Here is a 27105-nt window from a genome sequence, read left to right as displayed (position 1 = left end):
GCCACGGTGCCTGGCAGGCAGAACATTAATTTTAAGGATTTGCAGTTGTTAACTGCAGGCAGAGGCTACATTGTCTTTTATTTTGTGCTTAAAACCTGAGTACATGTAGTTTTCACACCGCACCCCAGTGCTGTCATTCTTATATCTTTCTTCACACCTCAGGTTTTTCTCAAGTAGCCCGTCATCCTGCAACATAAGAGATACCAAGCACTGACCTTGCGAATTGTCAAATCAGAAAGAGAAAGAGGAAGGAATATTATCGCAATTTTCCATGTTTCAGAATTTCATTCTGATGTGCAGACAATTTTGTTCACCACGGACCCAGTGATTTTTAGTGGGAAGATAATATGCAAACAGGGAACCATTTTTGTGTGTGTCTGCAGAAGGGGGAAGCAGATGGAACCACTGGGTGGTCGTTTAGTATCTTCTTCATTGCACCTAACATACACAATCCAGTTTAAAATTATTTTTCATTTTCTCTCCCATGTGGATAACCAAATTAGATTTTTTTTTTTTTCATATTCAGAAAGAAATCTACTTTTCTCTCACAGGAAAATGGAGACATGTCCTTTCCACTCTGCTGAAGAGCCCAATAGAGCTGTAGGACTCTTTTACCAATCCCCCAGCCCTTCCTGATCTCTGGGCACTAAGTCTGCAGTGCTACCTAAGCATCATTTTGAGATGTGAAGAGGACAGCTACCATCCATGAAAATGAAAATCCAAAGCATATGAAATGTAAAAGGAGGAGAAATTTGTCTTGCAGGGACACAGGGAGTTTTCAGAGTCTACCCTGACCTGGCTGATTATCAGATTATTTACTGGGAACTAGGTCCCTAATACCAACCTTTCATCTTTGGCCTGTAATTTGGGGGTTGTCAACAGGTAAGCTTCTCTAACCACCAAGCCTCCCTAGATAAAGAGGTGTGGTCTTCTAGGATTGGAAAACATAGGAGGTGATGCAAGAAAGTTGCAACTTTTGATTAAACATTTTAGGTTTCATTGTCACAGGATGTGTGTAGACACAACTTATTTTGTTTGCATTTGAAAAACAGAACTTCTTAGATTAAGAAATATTTTAAAAATAGCGGGAAAAACATGAAAAATGCCCAAGTTAATAACACTCTCAGTTAACAATTGTTTATATTTGGTCATCTTTATATTATCATTTTTATTTTTAAAACATTTTAGGGAAATATTATTTCCACCTTAACCCTAAAGTCCAATTGATTTCCCTTTCACACTTTCCAAAGACAGCCACAATCACGGATGTGATAAACATTTTACAGTCCCCGTTCTATGATTTTACAAACATGAAAAGGGTCTTAAAATAAGTCACCTAAATGGCACGATAGAGTGGATATATTTTGCATCTTGCTGTGTCTATCTACCATCATACTTCTGAAATCTAGGTACAGGCATGCTGATCCCTACAGCTCTGATTTTAGCTTTTTAAGTGCTGCGTAGCAGTCCGTTGTGTGAATACACCACATTTTATTTTTTAAGTCCTGGGGGAAAAAGTCCTTGTGGAGATGAAGCAATCATCAAAAGCAGCTAGGTTTTGCTTGTTTAGATGCTGGAGAACAAGGAGAAACACCTCCACTCACTTGTCTCAACCCAGCAAATATTTATTGAAGTCTGTCTGGGTCTGCACACGAGTCAGTGCCAGGCAGGGGAACCCGGAGTGCAAAATAGCTAGAATTGGTCCCAGCCTGCATTTAGTTTTGTGAGTTATCTTGATCAGCAGCCTTTGTCTTTTCTTCTCCTTGCACTTCCTAGCTTCCCAACAGTACCCTTAGTATGCAGGTTTATTGTTATTATTCGTTAAATCTAGACCACCACTCACCTAGTCTCGATTCTTCCTTCATTCCTCCCATGAGGCTCGGAGCGATGCTTTCATCCAGGGAGCACGGACTAAGAGAAGAACTCCAAGAGCAAGGAGCAAGGAAAGGCACCTATCTGCCTGGAAGCGGCGGAGGCTGCAAGGGCCGGGCTGGGCTGGGCTGCGCTGGACTGAGCTGGGCTGGGCTGGGGAGGCACCTGCGGCTGCCAAGGGGTCCGAGCGCCGCCCAGCGCACAGCTACCCCGGAGGGGCGGCTCCTCGGCCAGGGAAGGAGGCGGGATCTGCTTGCCAGCGGGCGTCTCCGCTTAACGCTCTCTCCAGAAACCGCTGGGCAGTCGCCTGGGTGAGAGCCAGACGCCTGGGGTCCGTTTGCCGCCTGCTGAGACTAGACAAGGACCCCGGGAGGGCGAGGTGCGGGGAGAGGGCTACGGATGGAGGTCCCGCCGCGCTTGCGCCGGGTCCGGAGCCACCAGGACGCACAGCGGGTACTATTACTCCCCATATCACGGGAGCCACCTCACACCCCTGCGATGTGGACTGTAATAGCCGGGGGGGAGAAGGGGGTGCTATTACTCCCCATATCGCCGGGGGTGCCTCACCCCCTTGCGATGTGGATCCTAAAAGCCGGGGGGTTGGGGGGGAGAGGGGGGTGCTGTTACTACCCATATCGCGGGGGAAGCCTCACTTCCCTGCGATGTGGATCGTAATAGTCAGGGGGGTAGAGGGGGATGCTATTAATCCCCATATGGCGGGGGAGTGCCTCACACCCCTGCGATGTGGATCGTAGTAGCCAGGGAGGGAGGGGGTGTCCTATTACTCCCCATATGGCGGGGTGTGCCTCACCCTCTTGTTATACGGGGATTAATAGCATTCTCTCCCCTCTTGGATATTAGAAACAATTTCACAGGGTGTGTGTACACAGCCTGCGATATTGAAACAAACATCATCCTCTCCACCTCCGGATATTAGGAACAATATCACAAAATGGTGTACACTCTTTGCGAGACTTGGAGTTCTATCGTGCTGTGTTTCCCTGAATATTCGTAGAAATATGACAGCGTGGGTGTACACCCCCTACTATATTGGGAGTAACTTCGTACTCCACCCCCTGGAAATTAGGAGAAATACCACGGAAGGAGTGTAAAGCCACTGCGATATTTGAAGTAATATCATGCCCTCACCCACTAGTTATTAGGAACAATATCACAGGACGGTGTATACCTTCTACAGTATTGGGAGTAATATCATCTCTTCCTTTAGATATTAGGAACAATATCAAAGGGGGTTGTACACCCAGTGTATTTTTGGAAGTAATATCATTCTCTCTTCTTCTAGATTTTACGAATCATATCACAGGCGGGGTGTACCACTCTTGTTGTATTAAGAGTAACGTTATCTTCTTTCAACCTGGATATTAAGAACAATAAGAAATGCGTTCTGGACATCCTTTCAATATTGTAGTAATACCATCTTTTCCCTTCCTGGATTTAAGAAACAATATGATTGGCGGTGTGTCCACCCCTTGCAATATTGGGAGTAATATCACCTCTCCCCATGTCGTTATTAGGGACAAAATCACAGGGTGCGTGTACACTTCCTAAGTTATTAAGAGTAATATCATCCACTCTCCCCCTTTATATCAGGAACCATATCACAGAAGAGGTGTACACCCCCTGTGATATTGTCAGTAATATCATCCTCTTCCCCCCTGGATATTAGGAGCAAAACCACAGTGGGGATGTACACCCACTGCGATATTGAAAGTAATAGCAGCCTCTTTCCCGCTGGATATTAGGAAGTATATCACAGGTGTGTGTGCACCTTCTGCGATATTGGTAGTAATATAAGCCTCTACTACGCTGCCTATTAGGAAGAATATACAGCGGGGGGCGGGGGGGGGGTTACAACGCCTGCGATATTGGGCGTAATATTGTTCTCTTTTCCCTGTACATTAAAAACTCTATCAAAGGGGTCTGTACACCTTCTGCGATATTGGGATCAATTTTATTCTCTCCCCCACTGAATATTAGAAACAATATTACAGAAGGGTGTACACTTCCTGCGATATGGCCAGTAATATCATCATCTTCTTCCCTGGATATTAGGAACAATATCACCATTTGTGTACATCCCTTGCGCTATTGGGAGTAACATTATTCTCTGTTCCCCTTGATATTAGAAATAATATCACAGGCGGAGAGTACACCCCACCCCCTGCGATATTGAAAGTAATATCATTCTTTTTTAACTTGGATATAAGGAACAATATCACAGGGGGCGTGTACACTTTCTTCGATACTGGGAGTAATACCATCCTCTCAACCCGTAGAGTAGGAAAAATATCAAAGAATGTTTGTACACCACTTGCGATATTGGGAGTAACATCATCCTCCCCTCACCCGGGTGTCAGAAAAAATATCATGGGGCGTGGATGTCCACCACCTGCGATACTGGGAGTAATATAATGTTCTATCCCCACGGATATTGAGAACAATATCACAGAGGCGGTGTACATCCTCTGCGTTACTGCGAGTAATATCATCCTCACCCCTGCTAGATATTAGGAGCAATATCACAGGAGGATTATACACCCGCTGCAACATTGGGAGTAATATCATCCTTTCCCTTCTGAATATTAGGAACCATATCTCATGGGGGATGTACAGCCCATTCCATTTTGGGAGTAATATCAATTTCTTCATTGCTAGAAATAAAAAACAATATAACAGTGGTGGTGTACACACCCTGTGATATGGGCAGTAATAACCTAGACTCTCCCCCGCGATATTAGGAACAATATCAAAAAGGGGTGCATACTCCCAGCGATATTGGGATTAATGTCATACTCTTCCCCCCTGGATATTAGGAACAATATCAAAGAAGGGGTGTCCACCCCTTGCCATATTGACAGTTATATCATCCTCTCCCTCCCTGGATATTAAGAACAATACCACAGAGTTGGTGTACACCCACTGCAATATTGACAGGCATGTCATCCTCTACCCCCGGATATTAAAAACAACATCACAAAGGGGGTGCACAACCCCCGCGATATGGCCAGTAATATCATAGTCTCCCCCACTGGATATTAGGAACAATATCACATGGATGTGTTCACCTCCAGCGCTATTGAAAGTAATATCATTCTCTCTTCCCCTGGATATTAGGAATAATATCACAGGCGGGGTGTACAACTCATGCGATATTGGCAGTAATATCATCCTCTCCCAACCTAGATATTAGCAACAAAATAACAGGGGGGTTTACACTCCCTGTGATATTGGGATATCATCCTCTCCCCGCCTAAATATTAGGAACAATATCACAGGGGGTGTGTACACCCCTACGATATTGGGGGTAATATTATCCTCTCTCTCCCTGGATATAAGGAACAATATCACTGGGGTACTGTACACCCTCTGTGATAGGGGGAGTAATATCATTCTAATCCCCCCTGGATATTAGGGACAATATTATGGAGGGGCTGTACACCTCTTGCCATATTGTGAGTCATATCATTTCTCTTCCCCTGGATACTAGGAACAATATCACAGGAGGTGTGTCCCCTGTGATATTGGAATTAATAGCATCCTCTCCCCCACTGAGTATTAAAAACCACATCACAGGGATGTTGTCCACCCCTGCGATATGGACAGTAACATCGTTGTCTCCCCGCCTAAATATTAAGAACAGTATCACAAAAGGGGTGTACACCCCCTGCGATATCGGGAGTAGTTTTATCGTCTCTACCTTTGGATATTAGGAACAATATCACGGGGGTGGGGTGTACAACCCCCTGAGATATTGGACATAATGTTATCCTGTCTTCCCCTGGATATTAAGAGCAATATCCTGGAAGGGAGAGAGAGTACAACCTCTTCGATATCTGCAGTAATAACATCATTTCCCTTCACGGACATTAAGAACAATATCACTGGGAGGGTGTACACCGCCTGCGATATTGGGTGTCATGTCATCCTCTCTTCCCTGAGATATTACGAACAATATCACAGGAGGGGTGTACAGCCCCTGTGGTATTGGGAGTAATATCATCGTCTCCTAATGTGGATATTATGAAGAATGTCGTCAAGGGGGAATGTACACCTTCTTCGATATTGGGAGTAATGTCATCCTCTCCCCCCCCCCGGGATTGTAGGCAAAATATCGAAGGCGTTTTACAACTCGTGCGATATTGGGGGTAATATCATCCTCTCTGCACCTAGATATTAGGAACTATATCATAGGAGGCTGTGCACTTCTTGCGATACAGGGAGTAATACCCTCTCTCATCATGGACATTAAGAACCATATTACAAAGGAGGTGTCCACCCCCTGCGATATTGAGAGTCATATTATGCTCTCCCCCTAGGGATAAAAACAATATCGCAGGAGGTGTGTACAGCCCCTGTGATATTGCCACTAGTATCATCGTCTCCCTCCCAGGATCTAAGAAACAATATCACAAGGGGGTGTATACCCCCTGCGATTTTGGGAGTAATATCTTCCTCTCCCCCGCTGGCTATTAGGAACAATGTCACAGAAGGGGTATACACCCCCTGTTATATTGGGAGTGATAGCATCCTCTCTGTCCCTGGATATTAGGAACAACATCACTAGGGAGTGTACACCTCCTGCGATATTGAGACTAATATCATCCTGTCGCCGCCTGGATATTAGGAACTGTATCACAGGGGTGGTGTACATCCCCTGCGAAATTGGAAGAAATATCATCCTCCCCACCTTTGGATATTAGAGACAATATCACAGGGGAGGTCTACGCCCCTTGTGATGTTGGGAGTAATATCATCCTCTCCCACCCAGGATATTAGAAACAAGATCACAGAAGGGATGTACACCCACTGCGATATTTCGAGTAATGTCATCCTGTAGCCCCTGGCTATTAAAAATAACATCATAGGGGGGTGTATACCTTCTGTGATATTGGGAATAATATCACCCTCTCCCCACCGGATATCAGGAAAAATACTATTGATTATTAATATTAATACATATAATAATGATTAAGAGTAATCATTGATAATAATGAGGACAAAATTAATATGACTTAATCATAATGCACATGATTAATAATTCATAGTAATATCATTATTAATAATGAAATAATCATATCAGTAATAATTAAATCCATCATAAAATGATGATAAAATGATAATTAATATTAAGATTAATAATATTGATAAGTAACATTAACATCAACAATTAGTTATACTCATACACAATTGTAAAATTAAAATAATTAATTATTATTACTTAATAATATTGTACCAGTAATTAATATTAATATTAATAATTACTGATTGCTAATTATAATAGTATCACTCCTCATACGTCAGGGGGTGTACACCCACCTGTGATATTGTTCCTAGCATCCAGGGATGGAGATCATGATATTAGTTTTAATATCGAAGTAGTTGTACACTCACCCTGTGACACTGATCCTAATATCCAGGGGATAGAGTATGACATGACTCCCAGCATAGCAGTGGGTGTACATCCGCCCGGTGATATTGCTCCTAATATTCACGGAGGAAGTGTATGATATGACTCCCAATATCGCAGGGAGTGAACACCTCTTCTGTGATATTGTTCCTAGTATCCGGAGGGGGAGAGGATGATCATACTTCCAGTATCGCAGGCTGTGTTCACCCACCCTGTGATATTGTTATTAACATCCTGGCAGGAAGAGGATGACATTACTCCCCATATAGCAGGAGGTGTACACCTAGCCTGGGATATTGTTCCTAATAGCCATAGAGGGCAGAGGCTGATATTACTCCCAATATCGCAGGGGGTGTACATCCACCCTGTGATATTGTTCTTAATATTCAAAGGCCGAGAGGTTGATATTCCCAATATCGCAGAAAGTCCACACCCCCGTGTGATATTGTTCCTGATATCCAGAAGGGGAGAAGATGATATTACTCCCCATATCGGAGAAGGTGTATACTCACTCTAATATCTTTCCTAATATGCAGGTGGGGAGTTGATAATATTATTCCCAATACCGCAGCAAGTGTACACTCCCCCCTTCCGGTGACATTGTCCTTAATATTCTAAAGCGGAGAGGATGATATTACTCCCAATATCGCAGAGAGTGTACACCCCCCAGTGATAACGTTCCCATGATTCAGCAGGGAAGAGGATGATATTCCCTTTAATATCGCAGGGGTGTAGACACCTCCAGGGATACTCTTCCTAATTTCAACGTGGGAGAGGATGATATTCCTCCCAATATCGCAGGGGTTATAAACACTCCTTTGACATTGTTCCTAATATCCAGGGGGTGGAAAGGATGATATGACTCCCTATATTGCAGAGGGTGTACACCCGCCTTTGGTATTGTTCGTAATTTCTAGAGGGGGAGATATTCCTCACAATATCGTAAACACGTGGTGTGTCCACCGTGGATCCTAATATCCAGGGCGGGACATGACTCCCCATACCGCGGGGGGTGTCCACCCAGCCTGTCATATTGTTTCTTAAATCCAGGGGGGAGAGGATGATATTACTACCAATATCGAAGAAGTGTATACGCCCCCTGTGATATTATTTCTAATATGCACGTTGGGAGAGGATGATATTACTCTCAATATCACAGGAGTTGCACACTCCGCCTGTGATATGATTCCTACTATCCAGAATACGAGAGAATATTACTCCCAATAGAGCAGGGGGTGTACACCCCCATGTGATATTGTTCTTAAAAGCTAAAGGAAGAGAAGATAATATGATTCTCTATACTGCAGGGGGTGTACACCCACCTGTGACATTGTTCCTAATATCCAGGGAGGGAGAGCATGATATTACCCCCAATATCGCCGTGGGTGTACACCCACTTTGACATATTGCTCCTCATATCCAGGGGTTGGAATATGACATTAATCCCAATATCACAGTGGGTGTACCTCCACCCAGGGATATTGCTCCTAATATTCAGGGAAGGCGAAAATGATATGACACCCAGTATCGCAGAGAGTGTACAACCCTTCTGTGATAGTGTTCTTAATGTCCGGAAAGAAAGACGATGATATTACTTTCAATATCGCAGGCTGTGTACCCCCACCCTATGATATTGTTCCTAAAATCCAGGAAGGGAGAGGATATTACTTTCCATATAGCAGGAGGAGTACACCCACGCTGGGATTTTGTTCCTAATATCAAGGGAACGGGGGAGAGGGTAATATTACTCAAAATATCGCAGGGAGTGTACATCCCCCCCGTGATACTGTTCTTACCATTCAGACAAAGAGAGGATGACATTACTCCAGATATCGAAGAAAGTGTAAAACCCCTGTGATATTGTTTCTAATATCCATAAGAGGAGAAGAGGATATTAATCCCCATATCGCAGGAGGTATACACTGATACTGATATTTTTCCTAATATGCAGGGAGAGAGGATAATAATATTGCCAATATCGCAGGGGTTGTACACCCCGCGTGAGACTGTCTTTAATATTCAAAGGCGGAGGGGATGCTATTACCTACCAATATCGCAGAAAGTGTACACCCCCCAGGGATATTGTTCCCATGATCCAGGAGAGAAGAGGGTAATACCTTAAATTTCACAAAAGTGGTACACGCGTCCAGGGATATTGTTTCTAATTTTAACGTGGAAGACAATGATATGACACCCAATATCACAGGGAGTATAAACACTCCTGTGATATTGTTTATAATATTCAGAGAGGAAGAAGATGATATTACTCCCAGTACTGCAGAAGGTGTACATCCATGTGTGAAATAGTTGGTAATTTCCACTATTACAATACTAATGATATTACTCACAACATTGTAAACAGGCTGTGAGTCCACGGTGGATTGCAATAGCTGGGTCGGGGGGTGCAGGGGAGAGGAAGGGGATATTACCCCCATATGGCGGGGGGTGGCTCACCCCTCTGAGATGTGGATCGTAATAGCCAGGGGGGTAGGGGGGACTGTAACTCCCTGTAAGGCAGGGGGAGGGCTCACCCCCTTGCCGTGTGGATCGTAATAGCCAGGGGGGGTAAAGGGAGTGCTGTAACTCCCGGTATCGGTATCGTCGGGAGTTGCCTCAGCCCCCTGCGATGTGGATCGTAATAGCCAGTAGGGGAAAGGGAGTCCTATTACTCCACATATCGCAAGGGGGTGCCTCACCCCACTGCGTAGTGGATCGTAATAGCCGGGGCGGGCGAGGGGGGTGCTATTACTCCCCGTATCGCAGGGCTGTGCCTCACCGACCTGCTATGTGGATCGTAATAGCCAGGGGTGGGAGAAGGCGGTGCTATTACTTCCCAGAGGGGTGCCTCGCCCACCTGTGATGTGTATCGTAATATCCAGGGGATGAAGTGGGGGTGCTATTACTTTCCATATCGCAGGGGGGTGCCTCCCCAACTTCCCGGGCCGGGCTGGGGTTCCCCTGAAGAGACGCGGCCTGCGTCTCCATGGTGGTGGGCGTGGGGGTGGCGGGTCGGAGCCTGCTGATCTTAGACAGGAAAAGGCAAGATTGCCATTAAGACTTCCCTTGGGGTTATGACGGGAGACCAAGACAGTGGTGAGAATTTTATAGGATCCCAACAGGAAAGATCCTTAAAGGACTGTGGTCTGGTAGATTTTTTTTTTTTTTCCGTTTTATTGCAGAGGGAATTGAGGCACAAAGACAGAAAATACTTGCCCAGTGTAGCATAACAGTTAGTGGAGAGAACCTTTGGTAGGCCCATGTCGCCTGGCTCCCAGCCCCCAAATTTCCCAGGCACCTTTGTTGCCCTTGCTCTCTGCGGGTGGAAGTGGGGGCCGGAGGGGGTAGAGATGAAGACCGTAGTGCTGGAGGTTTCTCTGTTCTTGTCCATGGCAGCTCTCCATACAGCTCTTTGTAATAATCGACACGATTGAAATAATTTCTTATTGTTTCCATCTCTAACCCAAGAGTCACACACACCTAAGCCTACGCAGAACGGGCACATAGGTTGCCTATGACATGGTGACGGTGGGCGGAGTCGATGGAGAGTGTGGGTCTATTCTAGGTGTGGGGCGAGGACAGCTTCTTTTCAGCTCCACCTTTCCCTGCCATGTGGGAATGCCAGCTCAGCACTGCTAAATATTCAGATTTTTCAAGAGAAGCTGGAAACGAGAACTTTTGGATTAAATCTTCCTTATTTTCAAACATGGACAAAATTTTTAAATATGAAACTACAGGTGGTAAAACAAAGTGTGTCTGTGGCTGACATGTCTGTTTCAGAGTTCTGTTGTTTGATCTATGGAGATGTAAAATTCCACAGAGTGAAGGAATCATATTGGTTTTGTTTAATATTTTTGGGACCAGATCCTAGGATAGTGCCTGATACACTTGAAATATCTGCTGAACTTGTTGGAGTGCTAGTGGTCGCCTTATGGTCAAGGGCCCCATAATGGATTCAATTAAATGAATACTACAAGATAACACTATTGTCATCTAGCCCTTTTCCTCTTCTTTCTCTCATCCCAGTCATGGACAAACACTACGCTATTATTTTAAAACTTGGAATAATCTTTAACTCTCACTAACTCACTTGTTTACTTTAAATTTGGGGTCCAGATGAAGAGATTTGCCCTAAGCTGCACAATGTGATGGCGGCAGAGCTGGGTAAAAACATACCCCCCGTGCTATTGCCTTACCATCTTCTGATGTTGCCAATGCCTTACGAAAAACCTGAGAGAGGATTAGGAACTATGAATGAACACTTGGTGTGCAATTAGGGGAAAGTTGCAAAAGAGGGCTAAACACAACCAAGTTTAGGAAAAAAAAAATAGAATTTTTAAGGAATTCATTTTTGGGAGAGGTTTTTCTTTTTAGGCAAAAATCAGGCACCTGGCAAAAAAAAATACATTGTCTTTGTGTAACACTTGGGACTTGACAAAACATTTTGATTATCTTCATGGCATTGGAGATGCACTACAAATTTGTTGGGTCTGTAGTCTCTTTTTTTCCCCTGGGGAAATAACAATCAAGGAAATTGAAACTGCAAGAAAGTGATCTAAGGCTTGAACTGAAGTCTATGGAAAACTTTTTAATTTGGTGTTCTGGTTGGCATGGAGGGCTTTGCAGTCAAGCATTCTTTCATCCAAATGCCAGCTCCACCAATAATATATCTGAGATGTTGGACAAGTCACTTAAAGGCCCTAAACCTCAGTTTTCCATTTTCAGTAAAGGAAACAATGGTCATCTCTATCAACTAGGATTAATGAAGGATTAAATGAGATTATATATATATTGCACTTAACACAGTGCTAGGCAGCACAGAGTAAACACTCAGAAACCGACAACTGTTAAGGTCATTTTAATAAGTGGGCCACCAGCTTATGCTCATGTCTGTTTTCTAAATCTTTCTTCTGTTGGAATAGTCACTTTGGCTTAAAATAAAATTAGTCAGTCATAATGTATTTGTTCATGTAAAGACATGGCATACCATTGGTTCTATAGAAAAAATAGTGATTCTTATTTTGCCTCATATTCCTGCTGTCAAATGCAGAACTGTTTCGCAGAGCTGACTGTGTTTTTATCTTTTATTTATTCAGTTGTTCATGCTGTCTTGTTGGTGTTCCCACCTTAAACATAGCTAGCTCTTGGGGAAATGCAGAGACTGCCACAAGAAGGGTACGTGGGAAACTAGACTGCATTCTTGAAACAATCTCTGGAGCCACCCAGTGGAGAGGGGAATGAAGTAAAGACTAAGCCAGTGAGAAAGTCTTGTCCAGATAGATACACAAAATATTTTACAATTAAAAAAGTAAATAATGGCTTACAACACAAATTTGAATACCATGCAGTTTCAACTATATCATTGGTGGTTTAAAACTGTATGCTGGGTTCCACTGCATTTAGACAGGGCCTGATACTGTCCAATCCCTGTCACTCTGTCCACCTTTATCTATGATCTGTTCACTCCACTCCAGCCCATCAGCCTTCTGTTCTTTGCAGATCACACTGAGCTTGTCCCCACCCCAGGACATTTGAGTGGCTCTTACTTATCCATGAACGCAGTTCTAGACTCTTCCTCATTCAGCTGTCTGCTCATATTTCTCCTGCTAAGGAAGACCTCCCCTCAACTCTTCTGATGTTGTTTCCTCACCACTTCCTCCATTCTCCACTGTACACCCTAATTTCTTCCATCATATCACTCATCATGAGCTATCATTATTTTGCTTGTGTAACAACTTTGCTGTGTTTCTCCTCATTGAGTGCAGCTTCCATGAGGATAAGGACATCTCTCTTATCCACCATTACATATACAGCACTGAATCCAGTATTTGTCACATTAAATAAATTGCTAACATAATTACATGTTTATTATTTCCATCATTCTTTTCATTGAGTAATTTAGGAGGAAAATACAAAGAAGACACCTTATACTGCAAAGCAGTAACCATTCACTGGTGAAGTAAACAGACCTTTTACAGGGCTATGTTTAAAGGAAACAAAGAAAAGTTGGAAACTGTTACTGGACCTGACGATTTTGTGGTTTGGATAGAGGCAGAAACCACAGCCTGAGATTGACAGGTGCCTGGCTGGGAGCCCTCGCAAAGCACTGACCAGATCGGCTATCTCTGCCTCAAAGAGCCAGAAGCCTCAGTAACATTTGATCTGTGTCTTGAAAGATGAATAGAGTGTCACTAGACAGAGAGGAGGGCATTCGAGGTTTGGAGAATAGAGGCATAAAAAGCATAATATCTGGGGAGAGTTATTCGAAGTTCAGTGTGATTGTAGTGTAGGGAGTGTAGTGATGAGGGAAAGATCTTGGAAAACCAAGTCTTCTGTGAAAAAGTTTACAGTTTAAACCATAGCAGCAATAGGAAGCCTTTTAGATGTGTTAGCAGGAAAATAGACCTCATTAGAGTTGAGTTTTGGTAAGATTACTCTGCCCTCTTTACATACGACAAAGCCTTATTTTCTGCTGGCTGGATATGCAAATTACTTTACTAAAAAGATGAGTTATCATAACAAAAAGAAAATTCTCCTTAATTATAAGAAAATAATCAGGTCCTAGCACAATGTCTCATATTTAGGAAATTATCTATTAATTGCTTTGCTCACTTCTACAAATACCATCACATTGAGAGAGTACATACAATAACCTCCCACAGAATATTTTTCTTTAGATATTATCTTGACAGAGATCATCCATTTTATTTTCCAATTTCATTGAGTGATTGGAGTTTACAGTTTCTAAACAGCCGTTACAAATTCTGTAACCTCAAGTTCATTATCTGTTTAATAACCCATTCCCACAGTTCTGATCATTTGTCTACAGTGGGGAAGACACCATGCTGGGAACTGGAGATACAAAGATAAATAAACCAGTCTTCGCTCTTGAGGAGCAAGCATTCTAGTGAGCTCACAGTACATATCATGCTGCCTTCACTACTAGTCACCCCTGTGAGTTTGACATAATTTAATTGACAGACAGAGAGGGAAACAACCCTAGGAAGTAATGGGGACATTTTATTTCTAGGGCTGCAAAGAAAAGCTAGAGATAGTATTAAAATATTCCCTATTACATGATTATTAGAAAAATATTATTACCTGAGAAGGAGAAGGAAAGTGGATATGAGCTATGGTTTCTAATATGTGTGCGTGTGTGTATGTACTCATTTATTCAACTGCATTGAGATGTGAATAATTTAATTGCTCCCCAGAAAACTTGCATAGTAGAGCATTGTTGTTGAGCAAAAATAGTGTTAGCATCAAATTGACCCAAGTTTATTTCCTCATTCACCACCTAGAGCTTCATATGCTTGTGCAAGTCATTTAGACCCTGAGAGTTTTTGTTTCTTAAACTGTATAATATATGGATACTAGTAGAGTATGTACTCCTGAAAAGCATTGGGATGATTAAATGAGATAATGCATGAAAGCACTTAGTGTAATGCCTTGAGCAGTGTGCGTACCCAATAAGTTTATTAATGTTATTACCAGATGCCTATCTTTTGTACAAAAAGTGTGGAAGTGTTTGTCTCACTGCACCCTCATCAGCACTGATTATTTTGAAAGATCATTGCTGAAAGTCATACCTATGACATTAAACAATGTGGATTCTTATTTTAAGGAGATTATCATCAACTAAAAACCTGACAATTTTAATACAGGGTAACAAGGTCATGACAGCAGAAGTGAGGGTGCTTTGTGAGCACATAAATGAAGTAGCCACTCTAGTATAGGGATGTCAGCAAAGGTGTCACCAAAAAAAGTATTCAAACTTGGTCTTAAAAATAGAGTACAAGTTAGTTGTGCAAAGAGAAGGGGATGAGAGTCTTCCAGTCAGAGGGAACAGCGTGAACAGCCAGAGGGAAAGCTGTGTAGGCAAGAGAAAGTTAGGTATGTTCAAGAAAACCAAATAGTTTCAGTGTAGACAGGTTATGAAGGAGGCAGGCACTACATGCACAGAAAACAGCCATTGCAGTATCCTAGATGTGATAGAGGCCCTGTTCAATCCTGTCTCTTTATAAAATATGCGTGGGAAACCCATAAACCATGTGTTACTATCTTCTGTTTTCAGGACAGAAGATAGAAACAAATGGTTTAGGTAAGTTTCCCAAACTTCCAGGTCTGGTTTACTGCAAAGCCAATATCAGTTTCACTATACTATAAGCTTCCACTCTGTATGACATGTGTGTGGTGTGTGCATGTACATGTATGTTGTAATATAATTTTAATCCATTTTTCTATATCATAAATATAAGATTTAAAAATACAGTCTTAAAAAGATAACATTTCCATGAAGTTGTTTTAAAACAGGACGTATGAACCTTGTCTATCTTCTCTCAGTTATTCAGAGTATTCCACCAAATATTCTATAAATGATAGCTCAAAATATATAAATGGTTTAATTCTTAAACAAATTCTATATTATAAAGAAAGAAATCAGACACTCACATCTTGACTTTGTTTTCCACATTTTTAGTTTACATCATTCTTTTTCTGTTTTACATGTAACGTAACATTTATTATCTTAACCATTTTTAAGCGTACAGTTTGGTGGCACTAAGTACATTCACATCCTTGTGTCACCACCATGACCATCCATTCATAGAACCCTTCATCTTGCAAAACTGAAACTCTGCACCTGCTAAAAAATAAGTTCCCATTCCCTCCTCCTCCCAACCCCTGGAAACCTCTATTTTACTTGCTATCTCTATGAATTTGACTACTCTAGGTACCTCATATAAGTGGAATCATACAGTATTTGTACTTTGTGACTTACTAATTTCATTTATCATAGTGTCTTCACAGTTCACTCACGTGGTTGCATGTGCCAGAATTTCCTTCCTTTCTAAAGACTGAGTGCTATTTCATTGCATGTACACGTCATATTTTGTTTATTCATTTATTCATTAATATACAGTTGGATTACTTCTAACTTTTGGCTATTGAGAAGAATGCTTCTATGAGAATTACTTACAAATATCTCTTCAGGTTCCTGCTTTCAGTTTGTTTGGGTATATATACCCAAAGTGGAATTGCTGGATTATATGGTAATTTTATTTTATTTATTTATCTATTTTTTATTTCTTTTTCTTGTTTTAATTATACTTTAAGTTCTGGGGTACATGTGCAGAACGTGTAGTTTTGTTACATAGGTATACACGTGCCATGTTGGTTTGCTGCACCCATCAACCCATCATCTACATTAGGTATTTCTCCTAATGCTATTCCTCTCCTAGCCCCCCCACCCCCTGAAAGGTGCCGGTGTGTGATGTTTCCCTCCCTGTGTCCATGAGTTCTCATTGTTCAACTCCCACTTATCAGCGAGAACATGCGGTGTTAGGTTTTCTCTTCCTGTGCTAGTTTGCTGAGAATGATGATTTCCAGCTTCATCCATGTCCCTGCAAAGGACATGAATTCATTCTTTTTTATGGCTGCATAGTATTCTGTGATGTATATGTGCCACATTTTCTTTAACCAATCTATCACTGATGGACATTTGGGTGGGCTCCAAGTCTTTGCTACTGTGAATAGTGCTGCAATAAACATATGTCCACATGTGTCTTTACAGTAGAATGATTTATCATCCTTTGGGTATATACTCAGTAATGGGATTGCTGGGTCAAATGGTATTTCTAGTTCTAGATTACTGAGGAATCGCCACACTGTCTCCCACAATGGTTGAACTAATTTACACTCCCACCAACAGTGTAAAAGCATTCCTATTTCTCCACATCCTCTCCAGCATCTGTTGTTTCCTGACTTTTTAATGATCACCATTCTAACTGGCTGTAATATGACATCTCATTGTGGTTTTGATTTGCATTTCTCTAATGACCAGTGATGATGAGCACTTTTTCATATGTTTGTTGGCTGCATAAATGTCTTCTTTTGAGAAGTGTCTGTTCATAGCCTTTACCCACTTTTTGATGAAGTTATTTGTTTTTTTTCTTGTAAATTTGTTTAACTTCTTTGTAGATTCTGGATATTAGTCCTTTGTCAGATGAGTGATAGATTACAAAAGTTTTCCTCCATTCTATACGTTGCCTATTCACTCTGATGGTAGTTTCTTTTGCTGTGCAGAAGCTCTCTAGTTTAATAAGATCCCATTTGTTAATTTTGGCTTTTGTTGCTATTGCTTTTGGAGTTTTAGACATTAAGTCTTTGCCCATGCCTATGTCCTGAATGTATTGCCTAGGTTTTCTTCTAGGGTTTTTATGGTTTTAGGTCTTATGTTTAAGTTTTTAATCCATCTTGCATTAATTTTTGTGTAAGGTGTCAGAAAGGGGTCCAGTTTTCGGTTTTCTGCATATGGCTAGCCAGTTTTCCCAACATGACATATTAAATAGGGAATCCTTTCCCCATTTCTTGTTTTTGTCAGGTTTGTCAAAATCAGATGGTTGTAGATGTGTGGTGTTATTTCTGAGGCCTCTGTTCTGTTCCATTGTTCTATATATGTTTTGGTACCAGTACCATGCTGTTTTGGTTACTGTAGCCTTGTAGTATAGTTTGAAGTCAGGTAGCATGATGCCTCCAGCTTTGTTCTTTTTGCTTAGGATTGTCTTGGCTATGCGAGCTCTTTTTTGGTTCCATATGAAATTTAAAGTAGTTTTCTCCAATTCTGTGAAGAAAGTCAATGGTAGCTTGATGGGGATAGCATTGAATCTATAAATTACTTTGGGCAGTATGGCCATTTTCACGATATTGATTCTTTCTACCCATGGGCATGGAATGTTTTTCCATTTGTTTGTGTCCTCTCTTATTTCATTGAGCAGTAGTTTGTAGTTTTCCCTGAATAGGTCCTTCACATCCCTTGTAAGTTGTATTCCTAGGTATTTTATTCTCTTAGTAGCAATTGTGAATGGGAGTTCACTCATTGACTCTCTATTTCTCTGTTATTGGTATGTGCTTGTGATTTTTGCACATTGATTTTGTATCCTGAGATTTTGCTGAAGTTGCTTATCAGCTTAAGGAGATTTGGGCTGAAACGATGGGGTTTTCTAAATATACAACCATGTCATCTGCAAACAGAGACAATTTGACTTCCTCTTTTCCTGTTTGAATACATTTTATTTCTTTCTCTTGCCTGATTGCCCTGGCCAGAACTTCCAATACTACGTTGAATAGGAGTGGTGAGAGAGGGCATCCTCCTTGTCTTGTGCCGGTTTTTAAAGGGAATGCATCCAGTTTCTGCCCATTCAGTATAATATTGGCGGTGGGGTTGTCATAAATAGCTGTTATTATTTTGAGACACGTTCCATTGATACCTAGCTTATTGAGAGTTTTTAGCAAGAATGGGTGTTGAATTTTGTCAAAGGACTTTTCTGCATCTATTGAGATAATCATGTGGTTTTTATCATTGGTTTTTTATGTGATGGATTACATTTATTGATTTGCGTATGTTAAACCAGCCTTGCATCCCAGGCATGAAGCCGACTTGATTGTAGTGGCTGTTTTTTTCTTTTCTTTTTCTTTCTAATTATGCTTTATGTTCTAGGGTACATGTGCACAATGTGCAGGTTTCTTACATATGTATACATGTGCCATGTTGGTTTGCTGCACCCATCAACTCATCATTTACATTAGGTATTTCTCCTAATGCTACCCCTCCCCCAGCCCCCCACCCACTGACAGGACCCAGTGTGTGATGTTCCCCACCCTGTGTCCATGGGTACTCATTGTTCAATTCCCACTTATGAGTAAGAACATGTGGAGTTTGGTTTTCTGTCTTTGTGATAGTTTGCTGAGAATGATGGTTTCCAGCTTCATCCACGTCCCCGCAAAGGACATGACCTCATCCTTTTTTTATGGCTGCATAGTATTCCATGGTGTATATGTGCCACATTTTCTTAATTCAGTCTATCATTGATGAACATTTGGGTTGGTTCCAAGTCTTTGCTATTGTGAATAGTGCTTCAAAAAACATACGTGTGCATGTGTCTTTATAGTAGCATGATTTATAATTCTTTGGGTATATACCCAGTAATGGGATCACTGGGTCAAGTGGTATTTCTAGATCCTTGAGGAATTGCCACACTGTCTTCCACAATGGTTGAAATAATTTATATTCCCACCAACAGTGTAAAAGCTTTCCTATTTCTCCACATCCTCTCCAGCATCTGTTGTTTCTTGACTTTTTAATGATTGCCATCCTAACTGGCATGAGATGGTATCTCATTGTGGTTTTGATTTGCATTTTTCTGATGACCAGTATGATGAGCATTTTTTTATGTGTGTGTTGGTTGCATAAACGTCATCTTTTGAGAAGTGCCTGTTCATATCCTTCGCCCAGTTTTTGATGGGATTGTTTGTTTTTTCTTGTAAATTTGTTTATGTTCTTTGTAGATTCTTGATATTAGCCCTTTGTTAGATAGATGATAGATTGCAAAAATTTTCTCCCATTCTGTAGGTTGCCTGTTCACTCTGATGATAGTTTCTTTTGCTGTGCAGAAGCTCTTTAGTTTAATGAGATCCCATTTGTCAATTTTGGCTTTTGTTGCCATTGCTTTTGGTGTTTTAGTCATGAAGTCTTTGCCCATGCCTATGTCCTGAATGGTACTGCCCAGGTTTTCTTCTACGGTTTTATGGTTTTAGGTCTTACACTTAAATCTTTAATCCATCTCAAGTTAATTTTTGTATAAGGTGTAAGGAATGGATCCAGTTTCAGCTTTCTACATGTGCCTAACCAGTTTTCCCAGTACTACTTATTAAACAGGGAATCCCTTCCCCATTTCTTGTTTTTGTCGGGTTTGTCAAAGATCAGATGGTAGTAGATGTCTTGTGTTATTTCTGAGGCCTCTGTTCTGTTCCATTGGTCTATATATCTGTCTTGGTTATGGTGGGTATGCTTTCTGATGGGCTGCTGGATTCGGTTTGCTAGTATTTTATTGAGGATTTTCACATCGATGTTCATCAGGGATATTGGCCTGAAATTTTCTTTTATTGTTGTGCCTCTGCCTCATTTCGATATCAGGATGATGCTGGCCTCATAAAATGAGTTAGGGAGGATTCCGTCTTTTTCTATTGTTTGGGTTAGTTTCAGCAGGAATGGTACCAGCTCCTCTTTGTACCTCTGGTAGAATTCGACTGTGAATTTCTCTGGTCCTGGACTTTTTTTGGTTGGTAGGCTATTAATTACTACCTCAATTTCAGAACTTGTTATTGGTCTATTCAGGGATTCGACTTCTTCCTGGTTTAGACTTGGGAGGGTGTATGCGTCTAGGAATTTATCCATTTCTTCTAGACTTTCTAGTTTATTTGCATAGAGGTGTTTATAGTATTATCTGATGGTAGTTTGTATTTCTGTGGGATCAGTGGTGATATCCCCTATATCATTTTTTATTGTATCTGTTTGATTTTTCTCTCTTTTCTTCTTTATTATTCTGGCTAGCAGTCTATCTATTTTGTTGATTTTTTCAAAAAACCAGTCCTAGATCCATTTACTTTTTCGAAGGGTTTTTCATGTCTCTATCTCCTTCAGTTCTGCTCCGATCTTAGTTATTTCTTGCCTTCTGCTAGCTTTTGAATGTGTTTGCTCTTGCTTCTCTAGTTCTTTTAATTGTGATGTTAGGGAGTCAATTTTAGATCTTTCCTGCTTTCTCTTGTGGGCATTTAGTGCTATAAATTTCCCTCTACTCACTACTTTAAATGTGTCCCAGAGATTCTGGTATGTTGTGTCTTTGTTCTCATTGGTTTCCAAGAACATCTTTATTTCTGTCTTCATTTTGTTATTTACCCAGTAGTCATTCAGGAGCAGGTTGTTCAGTTTCCATGTAGTTGTGTGGTTTTGAGGGAGTTTCTTTATCCCGAGTTCTACTTTGATTGCACTGTGGTCTGAGAGACTGTTTTTTACGATTTTCGTTCTTTTGCATTTGCTGAGGAGTGTTTTACTTCCAATTATGTGGTCAATTTTAGAATGAGTGCAATGAGGTACTGAAAAGAATGTATATTCTGTTGATTTGGGGTGGAGAGTTCTGTAGATGTCTATTAGGTCTGCTTGGTCCAGAGCTGAGTTCAAGTCCTGAGTATCCTTGTAAGTTTTCTGTCTCATCGTTCTGTCTAATATCGACAGTGAGGTGTTAAAGTCTCCCACTATTATTGTGTGGGAGTCTAAGTCTCTTTTTAGGTCTCTAAGAACTTGCTTTATGAATCTGCACACTCCTGTATTGGGTGAATATACATTTAGGATAGTTAGCTCTTCTTGTTGCATTGATCCCTTTACCATTATGTAATGCCCTTCTTTGTCTCTTTTGATCTTTGTTGGTTTAAACTCTGTTTTATCAGACATTAGGATTGTAATTCCTGCTTTTGTTTTTGGTTTCCAATTGCTTAGTAAATATTCCTCCATCCCTTTATTTTGAGCCTATTGTGTCTTTGCCCATGAAATGGGTCTCCTGAATACAGCACACTGATGCATCTTGAGTCTTTATCCAATTTGCCAGTCTGTGTCTTTTAATTGAGGCATTTAACCCATTTACATTGAAGTTTAATATTGTTATGTATGAATTTGATCCTATCATTATGATGCTAGCTGGTTATTTTGTCCGTTAGTTGATGCAGTTTCTTCATGGTGTCGATGGTCTTTACAATTTGGCATGATTTTGCAGTAGCTGGTACTGGTTGTTGCTTTCCATGTTTAGTGCTTCCTTCAGGAACTCTTGTAAGGCAGGCCTGGTGGTGACAAAATCTCTCAGCATTTGCTTGTCTGTCAAATATTTTATTTCTCCTTCACTTATGAAGCTTAGTTTGGCTGGATATGAAATTCTGGGTTGAAAATTCTTTTCTTTAAGAATGTTGAATATTGGCCCCCACTCTCTTCTGGCTTGTAGGGTTTCTGCAGAGAGATCTGCTGTTAGTCTGATGGGCTTCCGTTTGTGGGTAATCCGACCTTTCTTTCTGGCTGCCCCTAACATTTTTTCCTTTATTTCAACCTTGGTGAATCTGAGGTTTATGTGTCCTGGGATTGCTCTTCTTGAAGAGTATCTTTGTGGTGTTCTCTGTATTTCCTGAATTTGAATGTTGGCCTGTCTTGCTAGGTTGGGGAAGTTCTCCTGGATATTATCCTGAAGAGTGTTTTCCAACTGGGTTCCATTCTCCCCATCACTTTCAGTACACCAATCAGATGTAGATTTGGTCTTTTCACATAGTCCCATATTTCTCGGAGGCTTTGTTCGTTCCTTTTTATTCTTTTTTCTCTGATTTTGTCTTCTCAGTTTATTTGTTTATTAAGTTGATCTTCAATCTCTGATATCCTTTCTTCCACTTGATTGATTCAGCTATTGATACTTGTGTATGCTTCACAAAGTTCTCGTGCTGTGTTTTTCAGCTCCATCAGGTCATTTATGTTCTTCTCTAAACTGGTTATCCTAGTTAGCAATTTGTCTAACCTTTTTTCAACGTTATTAGCTTCCTTGCGTTGGTTTAGAACATGCTCTTTTAGCTCGGAGGAATTTGTTATTACCCACCTTCTGAAGCCTACTTCTGTCAATTTGTCAAACTCACCCTCTGTCCAGTTTTGTTTCCTTGCTGGTGAGGAGTTGTGATCCTTTGAAGGAGAAGAGGCATTCTGGTTTTTGGAATTTTCAGCATCTTTGCGCTGGCTTCTCCCCATCTTTGTGGATTTATCTACCTTTGGTCTTTGATGTTTGTGACCTTCACATGGGGTCTCTGAGTGGACATGCTATTCCTGTTTGTTAGTTTTCCTTCTTACACTCAGGCTCCTCTGCTGCAGGTCTGCTGGAGTTTGCTGGAGGCCCACTCCAGACCCGGCTTGCCTGCGTATCACCAGCAAAAGCTGCCGGACAGCAAAGATTGATGCCTGCTTTTCCCTTTGGAAGCTTCATCCCAGAGGGGCACCAGCCAGATGCCAGCCAGAGCTCTTCTGTATGAGGTGTCTGTCTGCCCCTAGTGGGAGGTGTCTTGCAGTCAGGATACACAGGGGTCAGGGACCCACTTGAGGAGGCAATCCGACCATTAGCAGAGCTCGAAAGCTGTGCTGGGAGGTCTGCTACTCTCTTCAGAGCCATCAGGAAGGGACGTTTAAGTCTGCTGAAGCTGCGCCCACAGCTGCCCCTTCCACCAGGTACTCTGTCCCAGGGAGATGGGGGTTTTATCTATAAGTCCGTGACTGGGGCTGCTGCCTTTTTTTCAGAGATGCCTTGCCCAGAGAGTAGAAATCTGGCAGTCTGATCACAGCGGCATTGCTGAGTTGTAGTGGGCTCCACCCAGTTTGAGCTTCCTGGCAGCCTTGTTTACACTGTGAGGATAAAACCGCCTATTGAAGCCTCAGCAATGGTGGACACCCCTCCTCCCACCAAGCTCCAGTGTCCCAGGTCACTCTTAGACTGCTGCTGTGCTAGCAGCGAGAATTTCAAGCCAGTGGATCTTAGTTTGCTGGGCTCAGTGGGGGTGGGACCCACGAGCCAGACCACTTGGCTCCGTGGCTTCAGCCCCCTTTCCAGGGGGGTGAACTGTTCTGTCTCCCTGGCGTTCCAGACACAACTGGGGTATGGAAAAAAACAAAACAAAACAAAACAAAACAAACAAAAAAAAACAAGCCAAAACAAAAAAAACTCCTGCAGCTAGTTCGGTGTCTGCCCAAAACAGCTGCTGAGTTTTGTGCTTGAAACCCAGGGCCCTGGTGGGGTAGGCACCAGAGGGAATTTCCTGGTCTGCAGGTTGCAAAGACCGTGGGAAAAGTGCAGTATCTGAGCTGGAGTGCATGGTTTCTCAGGCTCAGTCCCTTATGACTTCCCCTGGGTAGGGGAGAAAATTCCCTGACCCCCTGTGCTTCCCAGGTGAGATGATATCCCTCACCCTGCTTTGGCTTGCCCTACGTGGGCTGTACCCACAGTCCAACCAGTCCCAGTGAGATGAACTGGGTACCTCAGTTGGAAATGGAGAAATCACCTACCTTCTGCAACAATCTCACTGGGAGCTGCAGGCCAGAGCTGTTCCTATTCGGCCATCTTGCCAGCAATCCAGTTTACTTCATTCTTATGAGAGATCAGATAATGTTGTGATATAGAAAGTGAAGGGGAAGTGATCTTATTCACCTATAAACAAATTAATTTGACTCCTTAGGTCTCTGGTTCCCTTCCTAGCCCTTCTCTCCCAACACACATGCACACACACACACACACACACACACACACACACACACACACACACACACACACACACACACACACCCCCTACAGAGTCATACCCCAGCATATACATATATATCTATATTGAGACTCAGGAGCATGAAGGGGAACAGGCAGTGAACTTGATATTTACCTAGATAACAAACTAAATGGCACTCAGTCTACCATTTTCACCTTCCTTCTTTTATCTTTTCCTTTTTTTTTTTTTTCTGTAATAAGGATGTCTTTGCAATGTGCAGGCCTCACGCATGACCCAGAAATTAACAGAATGACAAGGACTTGTGCTCTGACAATGGAGAATGCATCTGATTACATTATGTTTCTTTTTAAAAATTACCTAGAGACATATTTTAAAATCCATAAATCTATAAACATACATTTTTCAGGTGTAGGGTGAAGATTAAGTTTCATTTGGTGTGTATTACTCTGAAATCTTGTTTCTAAAGTTAGGAAGTTCTAGGAATAGTGCTTTTTTCCCTTTAAAAATTACCCTGCTTACATGCAAACTGTTTCTCAGTCTGGTCTATCCATGCTGTAAGTAGATATTTTCTCCAGAGTTGTGAGTTTTTCTACTTTTGGAGACCATTTCATTAAGAAGCTTAGAAAAGGCAAATATGAAACAATCTAGGGTATAAGTCAAACTAGGAAAGTATCCACGAAATTAACGGTAAAATGCTGTACTTTGCTCCGCAAATCACATATCTATTTGATGCACATCCAAGAGTGCTGTTAGTCTTCAGAGGTACTTGTACTGTTTTTGTTTTCTAAAATTCTGTTGAACTTATCATTTTGTACATTCCTGAGTATGAAAGTGACTTACATTTTTAACAAATGAAAATATTGAACTGTAAAAGTGGAATGAAAGGAAGAGAAATTCTGGATTTTGCTCTTTTGGATTTCAAAGCAGGGCTAGGCCAGGCATGGTGGCTTATGCCTATAATCTCAACACTTTGGGAGGCTGAGTTGGGAGGATCACTTGAGCCCAGGAGTTCAAGACCAGTTTGGACAACATAGGAATACCCTGTCTCTACAAAATAGATAAATAAATTAGCCAGGTGTAGCAGCACACACCTGTACTCCCAGCTACTCAGGAGGCTGAGGTGGGAGAATTACTTGAGTCCAGAAGTACAAGGGTGCAGTGAGCTTCTATAATACCACTGCACCCCAGCCTGGGTGCTGGATGACAGAGCAAGACCCTGTCAAAAAAAAAATAAAAGAAGAAGAGGAAAGAAGAAGAAGAAGAAAGAAGAAGGAGGAGGAGAAGGAGGAGGAGGAGGAGAAAGAAAGAAAGAAAGAAAGAAGGCCTAATCTTCTGAATACTGGGTATATTTATGAAGTATTACTTCTCAATCTAAACTTTGCTCTGCAAACCCTGTTGCTGTATCATTTGAATATGTAATCATCTCAAATAGACTTTCTCTTTATTTCAGGATGGCCATCCTTTGATGAGTGCTCTTAATAGTTAGGCCTCTATAGAAAATGGCTCAAGATGTAGAGAGTAATAAAGATCGAGCATTTTGAAAGGAGCTGTTTAGAAGAACCTAGTGGAGTACGCTGAAGCTGAATTACTAAGGAAATTTGCATGCATTTTTCATAGTCAAAGAGACATCTTTTCAAAAAGGGTCTGTAAATTGTTCAGCTCAGAGTGACACAATTTCAATGACTTATTTTAAGAAAATTCCAAGTGTGAAACACTATTCTTTGATGTTCTTAAAATCCACATGATTTTAGTGAAAATCCAAGGAAGGGTCTTATTATCCTAGGTTGTGCCTCCTTGCTGTAAGTAGCAAATAATAATAATAATGATGATTATATTAATAATGAGGAGAGTAACGAGGAGAAATAGATGAAAACTATCAATAATAATAACAAATATTTATTTCATGTTTTTTATGTGCTAGGCACGGAGCTCAATACTTTATTTGCTCCCTGTCATTCAATGCTAATAATACCAATATTCAGTGAAAAATATTGGGGCTTAAAGGTCAGATCACTTGTCCAGAGTCACAGGATAGAAGCCCAGGTAATCTGGTATAAAAGCCAGGCTTTTTTTCTACTACAACATTCTTCACCCTGTATGACATTTTGAAATCTGGAATTAGAAGAGTGGAGTTCATGTGTCGCCTGAAATGCTCCTCATGGTTAGCACTGCACCTGTGGGGATGTCATTAGCTCATACCTAGAATCTGACTTTCCATCTGTAAAATAAAGCTAGATTCTGTAGTTTCCCCAGACCCTTCTAGTGCTGCTATTCTATGACTATGGAACGTATCTTATGACCTATGCTCAAGGTGACTGTCTTGGTTTGCCCAAGATTGAGAGATTGAGAGATTGAGAGAGTTATCAAGATGTGGACTTTTCAGTCTGGGAAAACCTGGATTGCTAGTCCCCTACTACAATATCTGATATATTATCTATATTTTGGACACAACCATTTATTGATTTCTTAAACTTCTTTAGGATTCTTTTGTTTCTCAAAGTCTTAAAGAACTGGGACACAGAAGAGTAAGGCTTTGTGTTTCTTAGCTCAACTGTTGAATATCTGGAACATAGGGGAGATTATTTTGAAGGGACCTGCATTTTCCTACCTGGACATGTTATGCTCAAGTTGTTGGGATGGTTTCCCCCTTCCTTTCCTTTTACTTGAAAACAGTTGGCTGG

The 27105-nt window shown here is 41.4% G+C and overlaps 1 protein-coding gene and 1 long non-coding RNA gene across 2 annotated transcripts in view; one reads left to right on the top strand and one right to left on the bottom strand.

Annotated features, from left to right (window-relative positions):
- The window catches only part of STK32A (serine/threonine kinase 32A), a 153120-nt gene extending 150883 nt beyond the window's left edge, over nt 1-2237 (bottom strand). Inside the window, exon 1 of the mRNA XM_054488342.2 lies at nt 1844-2237. The gene's annotated coding sequence lies outside the window, so the exon portion shown is untranslated. The remainder of the gene's footprint in view (nt 1-1843) is intronic.
- LOC129036771 (uncharacterized) overlaps nt 2179-27105 on the top strand; it is a 61070-nt gene continuing 36143 nt past the window's right edge. Inside the window, exon 1 of the long non-coding RNA XR_008502642.1 lies at nt 2179-2325. This is a non-coding gene — a long non-coding RNA (uncharacterized LOC129036771). The remainder of the gene's footprint in view (nt 2326-27105) is intronic.

Source organism: Pongo pygmaeus, chromosome 4 (assembly GCF_028885625.2).
Source record: "Pongo pygmaeus isolate AG05252 chromosome 4, NHGRI_mPonPyg2-v2.0_pri, whole genome shotgun sequence".
Lineage (NCBI taxonomy): Eukaryota > Metazoa > Chordata > Mammalia > Primates > Hominidae > Pongo > Pongo pygmaeus.
The sequence above is the reverse complement of the archived record's forward strand: the minus strand, read 5'-3'. Positions and strand labels throughout refer to the sequence as shown.